The sequence below is a fragment of the Pelophylax lessonae genome (genome assembly GCF_965119305.1).
Source record: "Pelophylax lessonae genome assembly, chromosome: 1".
NCBI classification, from domain to species: domain Eukaryota; kingdom Metazoa; phylum Chordata; class Amphibia; order Anura; family Ranidae; genus Pelophylax; species Pelophylax lessonae.
The window spans coordinates 433,829,856-433,842,970 of record NC_138768.1 but is presented as its reverse complement, the minus strand read 5'-3'; positions in this window follow the sequence as shown (position 1 = coordinate 433,842,970).

Sequence of the window (13,115 nt, the reverse complement as noted above, 5' to 3'; positions counted from 1 at the left end):
ATGGATCTCCCGGATTGGATGGCCTGGCTGCCGGATCGTGACCCCCGTCAGAGATCCCGGGCTTCGGGTCCCCAGCTGCCTCGTAGACAACGCCGGGCTTCCAGGGGACCGCTGCTGGGAGCTCAGGGCCTGGAGGTCGCAGCTCCCGGAACGTGAAGATCCCGATTGGACGGTTCGCGGGTATGGCCCCCCTCCGATACTTGGCCCATTTTTCCCCCTTTTTCTTTTTTTTTTTAATTTTAATTATTATTTAATTATTTTTTAATTTTTTATTTCTCTTTGTTGTCCTGCCACCGCTGGGACCTGTGGACATACTGGCCCCTTACCTGTGTCCCTTGTTCCCGCTGGATATGCCTCGATGCCCTGCGTCCCCCTGGCTGCCCGAGTAACAGAATGCCGACCTTCCCTGTGCATGGTGGACTCCTCTTTTCTGCTCCCGGCTCCCCTTTACTGACCCTGTGCATGTGGCTCCCCCCCTGCCCCCTTGGCCAGGGGACGCATTGCATCGCTTTGACTCTGGGGTCCCCACATACATGCCGCCCCAAGCCACTAGCGCATCCACCTGCTTCCTATACGACCCGGCTTGCCGGCATGGTTGTTGCTACCTGCAATCGGCGAGGGAACTGATCGCTCGTGAGGAAGTAGAAGACTGTGCTGTATATTTTGCCTTTTTTTATTTTTATTCAACTGGGGTACTATGGCAGCATTTGTATAGGGGAAATCTGTTGCCTCATGCTATCGGAGATACCGGTGGGGGTTTGCCTTTCCTCCCCTCCTTGTACCTGATCGCCGTATTTTGGCGCGTCCTGGGGGGGTGGAGCTGGGTCCCCCTGGCCCCCCCCCCGCTGTCTTCCTTGTCGGGGTGTGGGAGGGGGAGTCGGGGGGTGGGACCCACTGCCGTCATTCCTGGTGCGGACTCCTCCCGGAGATTGCCGGTGACGTTGACGGCGGCCGGCCATGCCGGTCCCTTGCAGGCCAGCCCTGCGCGCCTCCTGTGCCCCCCCCCGTCCCCCTCTCCTAGCTGGCCATATTATGTACAATACCTGCTGTTGTAGTTTCAGTGGTGGAGGTTGTTCGATGATCAGCATGTACACTAGCTGCCTACAGGGATCCGACGCTGCTACGCTCTCCCTTTCCTCCTCCCCCCCCTCCTCCTCCCCTTTTCCCCCCTCCCCCTCCCCTTTTCCCCCTCCTCTCCCCCCCTTTCCCCCTCCTCTCCCCCTTTCCCCCCTTCCTCTCCCCCCTTTTCCCTCCTCCTCTCCCCCCCTTTTCCCCCTCCCCCCTTTTTCCCCCTCCTCTCCCCCCCCCCTTTTTCCCCCTCCCCCCCCTTTTTTTTTTTTTTGGGCCTTCTCCCTAGCCTGCTCCTTCAGTGCTCCAGGTTGGGTCCTGGGTGGAACCTCTTGAGGATGGGGCCCTCGGGGCCGCCTGGGTCCGGATGGGAGCTCCGTTCATGGGTCTGCCCCGCGGCCCGCCCTTTCTAGATTCCTAGTTGTTTGGATATCTTGATATTGCCTTGTTTATTGATCGCACCTGACTGTTATTGCTATATGATATATGGTTTTTTCATGTTTCTAGCAGTTTCGGACGTTTCTTACTCATTTGTTTCTTTTTACAAGCCGACTTGGGGAGGGCGGGGAGCGGTCGCCTTCCTCCTCTTGTGGTGACCTTCCCCGTACCCCCTATAGGGTTATCCCCCGGGGTCCCCCACACTCCACTCGGTTCTTGGGTGGTCGGTCTGGAACCCCAGGTGAATTGAGCTTTGCTCTTGCTGTGCCGTTGGCACTGTAGCTTTTCAGTTCCTTCTACTTCCCCCTTCCCCTCCTTCTATCCTACCTCCTTGTTTTCTTTTCTCTCTTTTCTTTCTCTTTCTCCCTTTTCCTCTCTCCCCTTACCCCTCCCTCCCCAACTCACCTCCCCCCTTCCCTTTCCTTCCCTCCTTGTCCCTCCCCCCTCGGTCGGATGGGGATGGCCTCCCCCTGTGCCGATCCGATTCGTTTGGTCTCGCTCAACGTCAAGGGGCTCAACACTCCAGAGAAGCGTACCATTGTTTTGACTGACCTTCGCGATGTCGTGGCATACCTATCTCGCATTTTCTGGATACCTTATTGGCCTTTACAAGATACCTTGCTGGATATGCAGGATGCCTTGACTGGCATTTAGAATGGTTATCTTAAACAAAATGTCTTTTGAGTTAATCTCATTTTACTTTGATTTCTCATGTGTCACTGAGCTTGCAAAGGCTAAGAATATATCAGATGACCGAAACAGTGGAAATTCCCTATCTCTCAGAATATCAACTCTGTCTGGACAGCTGACCACAAAGCCAATAATATCTTCTAAAAAGCCCCTTTGGAACTTTTATTGAACGTCACCAAGAAATTTCCCATATGACAGAGAATCACGATCTAGATTGACATAATGCTTACTATAATTAGTTGTTAACTTTGATTGGATAAAAGATGTTAATAACAACCCATTTCTTGTACGTCAGATTGTAATGACAAACCCATTTTTGAGTATATATAAACTCAAGCAATGTTGTAATAAATCAGGTCACTATGATTCAGCCATCTTGAGTCTTGTCTGATCTCATTATATATATAGCTATATATTGTCTGATTTGGTATCACTGACTAACAGGTAACAGGTATTTTGTACCTGAGGAAAAATTCCACAACAGCCGCTTACAGACCCATGTAGCCTTCCTGCAGGAGACCCACTTCAGATCCGCCAAGCTCCCTCGCTTGGGGGGGAGACACTTTCCAGCGGTCTACCATAGCTGTTCTCCTGATTCCAGATCTAGAGGGGTCAGCATACTGATCAGCAGCCGAACTCCTTGGACGTTCTTGGACTCCTGGAGTGATGAGATGGGCCGGGCCTTATTCGTAAAGGGTCGCCTGGGCGCAGGGGTAGTTACCTTGGTTAATCTCTACCTCCCTAACACCCAGCAGGTGTCGTGCCTTGAATCCCTTTTCTCCGCACTACACGACTTTGCTGAGGGCCAGGTCCTTCTTGGAGGCGACCTTAATTTTGTCATGGATCCGATATTGGACGCCTCTAGGGGGGCTTCCCACATTTCTTACGCGGCATTGAAACGTCTGAAGAAGAGCTTTCATGCCTTCCACCTGGTGGACGTCTGGAGGGTGCTCCATCCGACCTCCAGGGACTACACCTTCTATTCGTCCCCACATGATTCCTACTCGCGCATTGACTATTTCCTTCTACCACAAGCTATGTTGGGCCGTGTGATTTCATCGTCTATCGACTCCATCACAGTCTCTGATCATGCGCCGGTGGTTCTTGATTTAGACCTGCGGACCCCTGAAGCTCGCCAATGGCAATGGCGGATCAATGATGGTCTCCTCCAGGATCCTCAGCTCTTGGAGGAGCTCCAAGTGGAATTAGGACGGTTCTTTGTAGCTAATGCCCTCCCGGAAAGCCCTCCTATGATGGTTTGGGAGGCTCATAAGAGCTACATGCGAGGGGTCCTGATCAAACTTGGGACTCAGCGCAAAAGGGAAAGAGCCCGCCAGGTGGAGGACCTGGTGCGACGCATTGCTACCTTGGAAGCTGCACACAAGCGCTCACTGGCACAGTCTGCTCTACAGGAGCTGACTGTGCTTCGGGAGCAGTTGCGCTCCCTGGCCCTTTTTAGAGCGAAAGCCTCGTTGGCAGAGTGCAAACGTGTTTTTTACGAACATGGCGACAAGTGCGGTAGGATCCTTGCCCGTGCGTTACGTCAACAAAGAGCGTTGACTTTTATTCCGGAGATTCTCGCTGCGCCCCGTTAGAAGGTGCAGGCCACGGAGCAAATCGCAGAGGCCTTCCGGCGATATTACGCCTCTTTATACAATCTGACCCCGGACGCGTCTTCGCCCACCCGGGTGGGACTCCGTTCTAAGATCCAAGAGTACATACAGACCTCTGGTCTTCCTAGCCTTTCCGCAGAGGACCTGGAATGACTGGAGGAGCCGCTTCACCTTGATGAGCTCCTGGGAGCCATTGCAGGGTCTCAGAGTGGGAAGGCACCGGGGCCTGATGGCTACTCTCTGGCGTATTATAAATGCTTTGCCGATATTCTGGCCCCACATTTCCTTGCTGCCTACAATGCTACGGGCTCGGGGGCGGAGTTTCCGGCAGACTCGCTTCGCGCACATATCACGGTGATAGCGAAGGAGGGCAAGGATCCTCTTCTGTGCCTTAATGTGGACCTGAAACTTTTCACCAAGATTTTGGCGTCCCGCCTGGCTCCGTTGCTCCGGCAATTGGTCCAGGACGACCAGGTGGGTTTCGTGCCTTCCCGAGAGGCTCGGGATAACACCACAAAGGCTCTAAACATCCTACATGTTGCGTGTGCCCGGAAGACCCCCATGCTACTTCTCTCGACGGACGCCGAAAAGGCGTTCGATCGGGTGAACTGGGACTTCCTCCTGGAAACTATGAGACACATTGGACTTGGGGAGCGCATGATGTCTTGGATCGGCGCGATTTACTCCCGGCCGTCGGCGTGTGTCAAGGTCAACAGCAGGCTCTCTAGTCCTTTGGATATCTCCAACGGAACGCGACAGGGGTGCCCCCTGTCCCCGCTGATATTCGTCCTGACTCTTGAGCCTTTTCTGCGCATGGTAAGAGCTAACACTGATATCGGTGGTATCGAGGTCTCGCCCTCGCTCACCCCGAAGGTGGCGGCTTACGCCGACGACCTTCTTTTCTTTCTCTATAAACCGCTCCTCTCCCTACCTAATCTCCTCCGAGAATTCCGTGCCTATGAGGCATTGTCCTCGTACAAAATCAATTACCAGACGTCGGAGGCCTTGCCGGTCTCTATGCCCCCGTCCTCGCTGCGCCCTCTCCAGAGGGATTTCCCTTTTAAGTGGAGTTCTTCCCACATCAAGTACCTGGGGGTATTTCTTCCTAACTGCCCTGACCGTGTCTTCGAATGCAACTTCCCACCTCTCCTTGCGCATATCTGAAAAGACCTGGAGAATTGGCAGAAGGGTATGTTCTCTTGGTTTGGGCGCTGTAACATCATCAAAATGAACGTCATGCCCCGTTTGCTTTATGTACTGCAAGCCCTGCCAATTTATATTCCACAGGCCTTCCTCCGGAAGATTAACGAAGCCTTTCATTGATTCCTTTGGCTCCGAAGTCCCCCACGATTGGCGTTGCGGGTTCTTCGCATGCCCAAGCTGAGTGGTGGCATGGCCTTTCCAGACGCAACGATGTATTACGCATCCTGTCATCTTGCCCGGGTCTTGGATTGGCATGTACATGGCTCCCTGAAACAATGGGTGCGCATTGAACGGGGCATTGGAGACTCCCCACCGGAATCCCTATTCTGGGGCATTTCCGCATTGCCTAGATGGGCTGTGGACCACACGACCATTGGGGCCACGCTGGGACTGGGGCGTAGGATGCTCAGGGATGGCGTCGTGGCGACTCTGCCTTCCCCTCTGTTTCCGGTGCTCGACAATCGGGACTTCACCCCGGGCCTGACAGACCCGGGGTTCTGAAATCTGAAGACCAAGGGCCTTTATCAGGCCAGACATTTCATTCGCAACGGACAGTGGGTCCCTAGGCGGGCTCTCTTCTCGGACGGCACCTTTTCAGCCTTGTCCTTCTGGCACAAGATACAGCTAGCTCATTTCCTGTGCTCCCTGCCACCGGCGGCCTCCTTTATGCGGCGTCTCACTCCCTTTGAGGAACTCTGTTCGTCGGATTCTCCGTTGCGCCACACGATCTCTTTGCTGTATAAGCTCCTGACGGCCCCGGAGCCTGCCTTCAGACCCCTATTCTTGACCCGTTGGGAAAAAGACTTGGGGCTCTCTCTGTCCGATCTTCAGGTGGAACGTATTTTCTTCTTTACCTACAAGACCTCTACGTGCTCCAAATATCAGGAATCCGGATACAAGCTCCTGACCCGATGGTATTTCACCCCGGCCAGGATACATAAGATGTTCCCCTCTTGCTCAGACCTTTGCTGGCGCTGTGGGGAAGAGGTGGGATCCCTTCTTCACATCTTCTGGTCATGCAGCCGCCTTCGCCTCTTCTGGGAGGAGGTGCTGCGCGTCTCGCAGAAGTTCACGGACCATCCCCTCACTCTGGATCCCGCACTCTTCCTCCTCCACCACAATAGCTTTCCGCGTTCATCTTACCGGAAGTCGATCCTGCCGCTCCTACTCACGGCCGCCAAGAGTTGCATTCCTCTTCTCTGGAAACAGTCACAGCCCCCCACTGTGGCACTGTGGTTGAGAAAAGTAGCACATATTAATGAAATGGAAGATCTGGTGGCGACTGCACGGGGGTCGCGTGAAAGGTTCCTCAAGCGATGGTACTACTGGCATGAGTTTAGCTTCTCCGATGAATACAAAGACTTGATCGCTTGACAGATCTGCGGCGCTGGGGTTGGTCATCCCCCCCCATCCTGTCTTTCCCCCTTACCCTCCCCTCTTGCACCACTTTTCACCCCTCCCCCCTACTGACTTCCCCTCCCCTCTCCTCTCTCCTCTTTCTGCTCTTCCCCCATATGGAAAACTACCCCCCCCCCTGGGCATTTCTACTCTTCCTATGTTGTGATGGCTGCAGGGTGCCTGGAAGGTCAGCTTGGTTCCTCCTCTCCCTACCAGACCGGCCCTTTGAGAGATGCCGGTGGAGGGGAGGCCCTGCCTGGTTGAACTACGCACCATAGCCCACTTTCCTTTTTGAACCTCCGTCTACTACTATAGCGGTCTGGGAGAACAAGGTTTCACGTGTGTCCTTATTATTTTTTTTTGCTTGTTCCCTGACCCGCTACATTTCCACTTACAGTTATTGGACATTTATCAATATGCTCTGTTGTGCTGTATTATATTGTATGCCCTTTTTCCTTTCTCAATAAACATTGAATTTATAAAATATTAAGAGAAAAATAATAAGAAAAAATCAGCGTGCCTCTATAATACACTAAAAGACAAGCAGCTGAACACTAAGGGCCAATATATCAAATCCCAAACATAAACCATAAAATCACAGTGCAGCGCTAAAAAACACACACTAATAACATATAGCCCTAACAGAAATATAAGAATCAGTTCATGTATAAAAGTAAAATGAAATGAGAGAGTCCCAAGGTGAACAGGTGCTCATGCAGAGGATAAATCCAATAGGTGCACTCCTTCTCGGTGAATCCTCCACCAGTCATACTAGCATCTCACCTCCAGACAAGCCCCTGTGTTAACAGATGGGCAAAAGTGAAGAGTCCTTGAGACCATTAGTAAGTGACCATCACTGCTGTAGCACTGTAAGCGACCTGGGATCCTCAATCCAAAGCAATCCAGTCGATCACCGTATAAAACATAAAGTACTGCACATAGTGTGTATTGTACTTAACCACTTGCCGACTGCCTAACGCCGATCTACGTCGGCAGTCAGCCCCTCACAGGCAAAGTGACGTAGGGCTACGTCACTAGCTTGTGAGGGTCTAGGGAGCGAGCGCGCGCCCCCGGAGGCGCGCTCCCGCTCCCGCGTGGTCACGGACCCCCCCGCGCGTGTGACCGGCGGACCCGATGTCCGCCGGTCACTCTGCGATCGGCGGGGGAGAGGGAGAATGTCAGGCAGCTTGTGTAAACAAGCCACCTGTCATTCTCCTTGCTGTTAGGATACTGATCACTCGGATCTAGTATGTAGATCCGTTGATCAGTGTCCATACAGCTCAAGCCCCAGCCAATCACAGTAGAAAGCACGCCCCTAGGGATACACACAGCCCCTCCCTCCCAAATAAAGTTAACCCCTTCACTACCAGTGTATTTTTACAGTAACAGTGCATATATATAGCACTGATTACTGTAGAAATGTCACTGGTAACCCCAAAAGTGTCAAAAATGTCAGTCAAGGGTCCGATCTGTCCGCCCCAATGTCGCAGTACCGCAAAAAAAATCGCAGATCGCCGCCATTACACGTTAAAAAAAAAAACAACAAAAATGACAGAAATCTTTCCCTTTGTTAGTAAACGCGATAACTTTTGCGCAAACCAATCAAAATACGCTTTTTGCGATTTTTTTTACCAAACCTAGGTAGCATAAAACAAATTGGCCGAAAAAGTAAAAAAATTTTGATTTTTAAATTTTTTTTTTGGGGAATTTCATATAAAAAAATGTGAAAAATATTGCTATTTTTGCAAAATTGACGCTCTTTTTTTGTTTATAGCGCGTGATCAAAAAATCGCACAGGTGATCAAATACCACCAAAAGAAAGCTCTGTTTGTGGGAAAAAAAGGACGCCAAATTCGTTTAGGTACAGCGTCGCACGACCGCGCAATTGTCCGTTAAAGTCACGCAGTGCCGAATCGCAAAATACCCCCTGGTCGGAATGGGGGTAAAATCTTCCGGGGCTTAAGTGGTTAATAAACGCTTTATAAATATTACGAGCAGTACATGGTTCTGCGGTAGATATTAAGATAACTGAAATTAACTATAAATGCTTGGCAAAATGGTATACAACACCTGAAAAAGCACATAAATATCAACTAGGGAAATCTCCACTGTGTTGGAGAGGTTGTAATATGAAGGGCACTATGACCCATATATGATGGGAAGTGCCCCAAAGTTCGAGAGCATTGGAAATAAGTGGAGCAATATATAAAAGAAATAACAGGCATAGAGATACCAGACGATCTGTGGTGCTGTCTATTACATAGTAATAATAAAAGGACAAAACAATATACAGTAGGAGTTCAGTGGTGCCATACTTGTTAAATGCTGCAAAAGGAGTAATCCCAAAAAATGGCTACTTTGTACATATAGAAAGACCCTCAATAAGAGATTGGTTTAAAAGAGTTGAATATACAGTATTTCACAAAAGTGAGTACACCCCTCACATTTTTGTAAATATTTTATTACATCTTTTCATGTGACAACACTGAAGAAATTACACTTTGCTAAAATGTAAAGAAGTGAGTGTATAGCTTGTATAACAGTGTAAATTTGCTGTTCCCTCAAAATAATTCAACAAACAGCCATTCATGTCTAAACCGCTGGCAATAAAAGTGAGTACACCCCTAACTGAAAATGTCCAAATTGGGCCCAAATAGCCAATTTCTCTCCCCGGTGTCATGTGACTCGTTAGTGTTACAAGGTCTCAGGTGTGAATGGGGAGCAGTTGTGTTAAATTTGGTGTTATCGCTCTCACTCTCTCATATTGGTCATTGGAAGTTCAACATGGAACCCCATGTCAAAGAACTCTCTAAGGATCTGAAACAAAAATAAATGTTGCTCTACATAAAGATGGCCTAGGCTATAAGAAGATTGCCAAGACCCTGAAACTGAGTTGCAGCAGGGTGGCAAAGACCATACAGCGGTTTAACGGGACAGGTTCCACTCAGAACAGGCCTCGTCTTTGTCGACCAAAGAAGTTGAGTGCACGTGCTCAGCGTCATATTCAGAGGTTGTCTTTGGAAAATAGACATATGAGTGCTGCCAGCATTGCTGCAGAGGTTGAAGGGGTTGGGGGGGTCAACCTGTCAGTGCTCAGACCATACACCATACAGTCACCATCTAAATGTGGACTCGCCACTGAACATATTATTTGCACATGTTTGATTATGGACTTTAATTGATAAACTGTATTTTGTTTACACATGATTCTGAAGTCCTCCAATTTTGGGCACTATTTTTGCACCTACAAGATTTGATTGTTTTACACATTAATATTGTTGGTTTACTATTGAAGCGCATTACTATCCACTTTCACTTAATTTACATATTTTTCTAGTGCTGCTTCTACTTATTGATTTGCGCACCTTTTTTTGACTTTTCAACACCTCCAAGATGACCACTGCATTGCTAAAGAAGCTGAGGGCAAAGGTGATGGACTGGCCAAGCATGTTTCAAGACCTAAACCCTATTGAGCATCTTTGGGGCATACTCAAGAGGAAGGTGGAGGAGCGCAGGGTCTCTAACATCCACCAGCTCTGTGATGTCATCATGGAGAAGTGGAAGAGGACTCCAGTAGCAACCTGTGAAGCTCCGGTGAACTCCATGCCCAAGAGGGTTAAGGCAGTGCTGGAAAATAATGATGGCCACACAAAATATTGACACCTTTTTTCCCATTTCTAGTCATGTTATACATAATGTGGAAAAGGGGTACAGAAAGAAGGGCAGTTTGCTTTCACTCTTAAGCTGCACTGCACTGAGACAGAGGTGTGTTCAAAGCGGGCATCCATTCTCTTCTTCCTACAGTAGGCTGCTATTGGAGGGAGGAGTGAGCAGAAGCCTTCCTCCAGCAGCTATTGGGGCCCCTGGTCCTTATGACAGATGTGACACTGCAGCGCAGAAGAACAGAACAGCTAAAGTTCCCAGCATACTCACCCCTCCACATATCAACACTGGGCCTAAAGCATGTGCCCTTTCTGCCCACCTTCCCCGTTCTGGCCCTGTCTGAATATGACTTGGTATCAGCCTCTTAAAATCTCCTATACATTAGAACTCAGACTGAGGAAGGCACAATCAGCATAAGGAGCCAATCAGTAATACCATGAGAGTTAAAGGGTTGGTTGCTAAAAAAAAAACTGTTTTTAACCTAATTTGTTAGACAGGTATATTTGGTTTATTAGCAGACTGGTGGGTAAGTATATCAGACTAGGGACCGGCTGGTTCCCACACACCTTCTATATTCCTCCTTGCTTTTCAAGGGTTGGTTGCTTAACCACTTGACGACTGCCCACGGTACATTTATGTCATTACATTTATGTTAAATACCATTGTTATGGCAGCAGCTAGCTGCCATAACCCAGTATTTTTTGTACTATGGACGATTCTGCACCTGATAAAACTGGTCCCTGCGGCAGTTTTACTACGGGATCACTTTTAGAGGCATTGGGAGAAGTGCCCCGCCCTCCAGCCACTTTCGGGACGGTTAGCCCAGAGCCGTTCCAATCTGTCGGGTGCCTGGGCAGGAAGCTGAGTGAGGGCAAGATTGCCCCCACCTGGCTCTTTGTCCTTGGAGGACCGGAGTGGCCGATGTCACTTCCGCCTTCTTTTTTTCCCTTAAAGGCAAAATTTTAAAATGTTTTTCCTTTAACGGGTAAATGAGAGATTTGGGTTCCTTTTTACCCCAGATTTCTCAATAAAGAGGACCTGTCAGTTATTTCTATTACAAGGGATGTTTACATTCGTTGTAATAGAAATAAAAGTAATCAAAAAAATAAAAAAAAGAGACAATGCTTCTCTGGTTTCCACTGGTTCGATCTAGAAACAATCCAATGGTGTGGCCGGCTGCTCCCATAGGTGATGAAAGAGTAGATCCTCTTTGATCGCCTCTATAGCCTTGGAGGGCTGGAGCAATGTTATGACTTTACTTGCAGTCCAGGCTGGAAGTAAAAAATGTGTTTATTTATTTTTTGATCTTTTGCTTTTAAAGGTAAAGAGGTCTGGGGTCTTTTTGACCTCAGATCTTTCCATAAAGAGGACCTTTCATCCTTATTTCTACTACAAGGGATGTGTATATTCCTTGTAATAGAAATAAAAGTGATTACAAAAAATGAAAAAATAAAGGGACAGAGTAAAAAAATAAAATAAAAATAAATCGAAAAAAAAAAAAAAATGAATGCGCTCCTTCCCTCTGTGCTCGTGTGCAGAAGCAAACACATATGTAAGTCGCACCCACATACAGTGGGTACGGAAAGTATTCAGACCCCCTTAAATTTTTCACTCTTTGTTATATTGCAGCCATTTGCTAAAATCATTTAAGTTGATTCTTCTTCCTCATGAATGTACACATAGCTCCCCATATTGACGGAAAAACACAGAATTGTTGACATTGTTGCAGATTTATTAAAAAAGAAAAACTGAAATATCACATGGTCCTAAGTATTCAGACCCTTTGCTGTGACACTCATATATTTAACTCAGGTGCTTTCCATTTCTTCTGATCATCCTTGAGATGGTTCTACACCTTCATTTGAGTCCAGCTGTGTTTGATTATACTGATTGGACTTGATTAGGAAAGCCACACACCTGTCTATATAAGACCTTCCAGATCACAATGCATGTCAGAGCAAATGAGAATCATGAGGTCAAAGGAACTGCCTGAAGAGCTCAGAGACAGAATTGTGGCAAGGCACAGATCTGGCCAAGGTTACAAAAAGATTTCTGTTGCACTTAAGGTTCCTAAGAGCACAGTGGTCTCCATAATCCTCAAATGGAAGACGTTTGGGACGACCAGAACCCTTCCTAGAGCTGGCCGTCCGGCCAAACTGAGCTATCGGGGGAGAAGAGCCTTGGTGAGAGAGGTAAAGAAGAACCCAAAGATCACTGTGGCTGAGCTCCAGAGATGCAGTCAGGAGATGGGAGAAAGTTGTAGAAAGTCAACCATCACTGCAGCCCTCCACCAGTCGGGGCTTTATGGCAGAGTGGCCCGACGGAAGCCTCTCCTCAGTGTAAGACACATGAAAGCCCGCATGGAGTTTGCTAAAAAACACCTGAAGGACTCCAAGATGGTGAGAAATAAGATTCTCTGGTCTGATGAGACCAAAATAGAACTTTTTGGCCTTAATTCTAAGCGGTATGTGTGGAGAAAACCAGGCACTGCTCATCACCTGTCCAATACAGTCCCAACAGTGAAGCATGGTGGTGGCAGCATCATGCTGTGGGGGTGTTTTTCAGCTGCAGGGACAGGACGACTGGTTGCAATCGAGGGAAAGATGAATGCGGCCAAGTACAGGGATATCCTGGACAAAAACCTTCTCCAGAGTGCTCTGGACCTCAGACTGGGCCGAAGGTTTACCTTCCAACAAGACAATGACCCTAAGCACACAGCTAAAATAACGAAGGAGTGGCTTCACAACAACTCCGTGACTGTTCTTGAATGGCCCAGCCAGAGCCCTGACTTAAACCCAATTGAGCATCTCTGGAGAGACCTAAAAATGGCTGTCCACCAACGTTTACCATCCAACCTGACAGAACTGGAGAGGATCTGCAAGGAGGAATGGCAGAGGATCCCCAAATCCAGGTGTGAAAGACTTGTTGCATCTTTCCCAAAAAGACTCCTGGCTGTATTAGATCAAAAGGGGGCTTCTACTAAATACTGAGCAAAGGGTCTGAATACTTAGGACCATGTGATATTTCAGTTTTTCTTTTTTT